Raw genomic sequence first — 6,000 nt, forward strand, 5'->3', positions numbered from 1 at the left:
GGTAAAGCACTTAACAGTGCCCAGTATCCAACAGGCACTCAACAAACAGCATCTATTATTACAGTCCTGTTCTACTTACCTCCCAGGAATGCTATAAGGATAAAATGGGGCAACAGATGGAAAGTATTTTCAAAAAGCTAAGGCACAATTTTCATGGCAGGCATGAATTAAAGCATGAGCTAGAAGAGGCAGAAATTCTTGACTTCTCTCATTCTGACTCTGGCAGATAAATCAGAAAAAGTACTGAACTTGAAGTAAGACAGACCTGGGTATAAATTCTGGTTTGGCCACTTACAATTGGTGTGATCTGAAGCAAGTCACTTGACCTCTCTGAGACTCAGTTTCCTCATCTGCAAAATGGGGGTAATATTTCACCTTAGAAGATGTCTTAAGAACATAGTGAAATGCAAATGTAAAACTGGCTGGTGCCATGCATGGCACACAACAGGCATTAGATAAAATGTTCATTTGCTTATTCCAAAGACTGTTGTGGGACTAAGTGGCACAGCATGAGGGGTGGGGGAGTTGGTACAGAAAGTCAGTTTTTCTGGTCCGTTTAGCCAGTGGAGAGATCTGAGTGGAAACACAGTCACCCTAGGGCCAGCTGGGCTCCACCAGCCAGACTGGGCAGCCTTCCCTCAGCCAGGCCAAGCTTACTTTCCAGAGCCATCTGCTACACATGGCCCACCACCCCCAATGGCCCCAACAGAGCCCGGATGGTGCATGCCTTCAGGCTACCAGCCTCCCTGCAGGCCCCATATCTAGCCCAAGTAACCAGCTCTCACTTTAGCTCTAGGCTCCAGAGAGGCAGGAGACTGTCGACTTTCCCTTATGGGGAATACCTGCACACGGAGCTGTGTGGAAACAGCGAGGTGGCCTAAATGGCTAGACACCGTAGGTCTCTGGGCACAGCTCCTCCTGTATTCTGGGAATCTCAGCCTGGAGGCAGCAAGAGGCAGAGATAGCCTCTTGGGTCATTGGCAGATCCCCACCATAGGCACAGAATGGGAAGAGATAACAAAAGAAACATCAAACGGTGCAGGAAGCCTCCAGGCAGCCTCGGGCAGACAGAACAGCCCTGCCAGGGCAGCTCCTGTGCCAGCAGCATTTGGGCCCTCTTCCTACGGAACATCAAGAAGGAATCCAACCACAGAAGGCAAAAAGGAAAGGAGCCAGGTTCTGGCACAGCGTGGCCCTTTATCCTAGCATTTACCCCCTCCCCCCAGTTACCTTCTGGTGCCCACCTCCCCACCTCTCATAGCCAGGCGAGGTGCTGAAGTGCCTGCCCCACCCCCTGGGAAATTCAGGCCATGCTTCCATCCCTATCCTCAGCCCTGGGCAGGAAACGCCCCTCCTCTCAGGCCACCTGCTTCTTGCCACAACCGTCCATGCCTCCCCAAGACGCCCATTTTACTACAAAGGCCCGCTAATACAAGGCCTCCTCCCGGAGAAACCGTCCCTCCTTGGCTCTACCCGGGTCAGTCGCCCGACCCCCACAAACTCCTGTTTAACCTCAGAGCTCTTGCCCCACCCTTCGGTCACCTGAGTCACTCCATCCATCTCGGATTCACAGGAGCGTGCGCCCACGCCCCCAATCCACTCGGAAGGCCGTAGGCCAGGTCCGCAACGGGCACCTCACCTGGCGCTCTCCGGCTGCGGCCCTCCGCCCACCTCGCCCTCAGCCCCTTCCCCACGGTGGGGGAAGGGGCGCGCCGTGAGCCAGGGGCGACGCGGGTGGGTCCGCGTGCCCGCCGCGCGCGGCTGACAAAAGAGCGGGGCCGCGCCATGCGGATGCGCGACCGGGGACCGAGCGGCCGCCGGGGCCAGCGGCCGAGACCCGGGGCCGGGAAGCGACCTTCCCTGCCCCGCCCCGCCCTCTCCCGCAAGTCTCTCTCCCGGCCCAGGAGGGCTCGGTGTCCCATCTGCCCGGAGAACACGCCTCCCTTTGGCCAGGGCAGCGCCCGCCGATGGGAAACCCCAGCTCCGCGCTGCCGGCGCTGGCTGCCGGGGCTGCAGGTGCGAGACCCAGACGGCCGCGATGCCCGCGCCTGTCAACCCGCCTTCCCGCTGCCGCCCGCTACCCCGGCCCGGGCGCGGCCGCCCCGCGCGATCCAGCACCGCGCCCCAGCCACCGCCGCGCACCCCGTGAGTCAGGCAGGGAGCCTGCATCCGGCCCCGCGCCCCGCGCCCCGCGCCTTACCCTGGGAACCGGAGGAAGAGAAGACCGGCCGGCGGCAGCAGCAAAGGCGGTGGCGGCGGGGCGCGCCCCGAGCTGGAGCGCAATGGAGGGGAGCGCAGCGGAGCCGAGGGGAACGGCTCCCACAATGGCCGAGCTCACGGCGCCGAGCCCCCCGCCCCCCGCGCCCTAGCGGCAGCGGCTGAAGCGGAGCCGGCGCAGCCGCCCAACCCGCTCCTCCACCCCCAGCGCCGACACCGCCCCCCGCCCCGCGATGCGCGCTGGCCCCCGCCCGGCACCCCACCCGCGGCCGATTCCGCGCTCCCAGCGCGCCCCTGCCCCGCGGCCGCCCCGCGACCCCTCTGTACCGACTCCGCGTCCTCTTGCTGCCCCCGGGCGCTCTCTCTCGGGCCCTCCCCCCGCAACTCCTCCCCTGCAGACGCCAGTGTCACCCGGGCAAATTCACACCCCCACATTCCCCGCCCTCTGCTCCGGCGCCCTCTCCGTCCCGGCGGCCGCTCGCTGACCCTGGCCTGGCTCACCGTGCCGGCCCCCGTGAAGCTCCTCACCGCTAGTCCCCGAGCCGCTCTCCCAGGCTTCCAGGCTGTGTCTCAGTTCGGGACCCGGTTCTCTAACAGCCCCTTCCGCTGCCTGCCCCCCAGTTGACCGCTTCCCTTAAACCCACATTCCATCCCCTCTCCTGGCGCTCTTGCTGTCACTCCCGGAGAACGCCCTGTCGGTCCACTTACCCGCCAGGCTTCGGGAACTGATGTAGGAGGGACCAGAAGGAGGCCCCATCTTCCTCGCGGGATAAAGGGCAGAGGGGAACCAAGCCCCAGGAAGGAACTCAGATTCTTGTTTAGACAGCACCAGCCCCATTCAGAGCCTTGGAAGAGACTTCATCCACTGAGAAAACATTTATTGACCTCCTTATGCATGCTCCTCCTAGCTACATAGAAAATAAGAGCCAGGAGTGCCTTCTTAGTACAGAAAAGTGAATATGTCCAGTGAAGAGAGGGTATTTGCCTAAAGTCACTCCACTAGTAGCCTGCATAGCAACAGCTACCATTTGGGCATGCCTCCTGGGGACCATGCAAGGTGCCTTACCTGGGTTATGCCACATCTAATCCTCACAACACCTCACAACACAACACAAGCGTTCATTCATTCATTCATTTCAACAAATACGCACTGAACATCTACCACCGGCCACGCCCTGTGCTCAGTGCTAAGGATACAATGATGAGCCAGAGGCATCTGGTCCCTGCCCATTGACACTATTGGGCTTAGGAGTAAAGTCAGACAGCTATAAATAATAATGCATTCCATGATTGAATTCCATGATCCAGTATTATGATCTTCGATTTCTGGATGTAGAAATTGAGATTAGATGATTTACTCAGTCATGTCAAAAGAAAATAGCCAATCCAGGACTGGAATCCATGTCTTCAGACTCCACATCCTGTGTTCTTTTTCACTGTAGCTGTTGGGAAAATGTGGGTTGGACCAATTTGCAGAGGCCCTTGAACTTCAAGCTAAGAAATTTGGTCTAAATTTTACAGTTATGAGCAGCCAAGGAAGATGGAATGTGGAAGAGTGAAAGTAACCCAAGGACAGGTACAAGATGGATGTGTATGGTTATGCTGGGAGACTACTGCAAGCATCCCAGCAAAAGGTAATGAAGCTCTGATCCCAAGCAGGGACAGTAGGGATAGGAAGGGATGATTTCTACCCACTGAAACCTTCCGTGTTTGCATGCATTCTCCCACATTAAATAAAGGAAAGGAATCACCATTTACTAAACTCCTACTAAGTGCTAGGCAATGCCCTGGGCATTTTGTGTATATTATCTTGTTAAATCCTCCCCATAACCCTGTGCAGTAGGTACCTTCATTATCCTTATTGGACAAATAAGGAAACAGAGACTTTGAGAGGTTAAATGACTTGCTGAAGCCCACAAAGCAAACTAGTGTTGGGGCTTGGGTTAGAACCCAGGCCTGGCTCTAATCTCATGCTATAACCGTTGCTCTCCACTGTCTGAAGCGAAGGCAAAGAACTCAAGTCCTTTGAGTCAGCCAAGGGTTCTTTTCCTTGGACCACGGTTACCTCTTAGACTTCCAGACAAACGTCAGGGGTCCACAGTTGTAACCTAAACTGTACCTGGGCCAGTAGAGCAGGTCCCTGTGTGGGACATCTCTCCACAGAAGCCTGCAGAGGCCTCAGCCCAGGAGAATTCTGCAGCCTGATTCTAAAGTTCCTGTGGGGGTGGCCTGAGAGACCCTGAGGCTCAAGGCTGAAGAGGCAATAAAGAAATCATTCTCAGCTTAGAAATGAGGGCAAAAGTTCTTCCCTGGTGAGAGGAAACATGGGTGCCAAGGGGGAGGACAAGCTGAAAGCATAGCGAGAGTGTGGGGAGACTGGGTATGAAACCGAGTCTCCACAGGGGCGGGAATCTGTGGGCAGAGCCCTGTAGACAGAGCCGGCTGGGGAGAGCTCATGGGGAGAGCTGTCAGATCACCTAAGAAGCCTGCGTTCCCAGCCTTTCTGACTCGAGAGCATCTAAAGGTGTTCCTTTTCTCCAACCTCAATGTCCTTCCCAAATCTGACCACCAGTCCTGTCCTGAATTATTCTTGCTGTGGGCTGTGTGAAGGTGGGGCTTGCAGAAGCTTCCGGACTTGGGACATTCAGCCATGTCTCCCCAGGGCTCCAGTTCCAGCGGTGCTGCCCTGGAATTGAGCTGCTGGTGAGATGTGCCGAGCTATTTGCAGCTGGCAGCCAGCCAGTAACCTTGGGCTACTGGGCTTCGATTCAGTTCAGCAGACTTTTATTGAGGAATACTATGTGCTAGGGACAGTTCTGGGTTCTGTCGGGAACACAGAAGTGAATCTGATCAGGTCTTTGTCCTTGAGGATTAGCAGGATAGTAGAGGGGCCAGGCACTTAAAAATTAATCCTTTCTACAATGTCCTCTGGGTCTGATGAGTGTTCCCTCTACTGTCCCCCATTTCCCCAGCTGAAGACCTCTGTGAATTCCCTCTAGAAGTTAGCAGCCTTGGAACTAGGGAACCTCACACCCCAAACACCTGAGCAGGGTTCTCTCCTTGGAGGGGCATCAAAACAGGTTCCTATCTGTGTGACTATTTGGAGTCCCGAACTAGGCCCCCAGACTGCTGCTTGGGCCCACAGCTTTCCAGCCACATCAGGAGAATGACACTCACTCTGTCACTCATCCATTCAGCAGACACTAATTAAGCACTCAGCAGTCAGTACCAAGCATTGAGCTTCGTGCTGCTGGCTTGAAAACGAATCAAATAGACATGGTCCCTGTCCTCGTGCTGCTCATAGTCTAGGCAGGGAGATAGACAAGCAAAGGGGCAATTACACTTCAGCCGATTGGTGCTGAGACGGGAAGTACAGGGTACACTGGGAGGCAGCACAGAAAAGGGACACTTCCTAGATGCTGGAGCCAGGTGATTTCACCAGGCCTTTCATACTTGTCTTTCTAGCTCCTTGCTTAAACGGAAACTCTTTCAGTCATCTGTCTTCAGGGAAAAGCTTTACTCTTCCATCCTGGCTTTTCCTCCCATTATTGTCCTCTATCCCAACCTCCCTATTCTGGACCCACTGGAATCAGACAGGTGCCCAGTTGAAGGTGAAGGCAAAACATGAGCAAGAGTAGAGGCTGGAGCCCTGTGAAGGGAAAGCTATCCAAACAGAGGAAATATTGCAGAATCCCCAAACTGGGAGGGACATTGAAGATTTCTAAGCTCTGCCTAGAATATTTTTCCTCTTACCTTTCTCTGACTGATTCCACCCATCCATAC

Source organism: Ceratotherium simum, chromosome 22 (genome assembly GCF_057802395.1).
Source record: "Ceratotherium simum simum isolate JZ-2026a chromosome 22, ASM5780239v1, whole genome shotgun sequence".
Taxonomy (NCBI): Eukaryota; Metazoa; Chordata; class Mammalia; order Perissodactyla; family Rhinocerotidae; genus Ceratotherium; species Ceratotherium simum.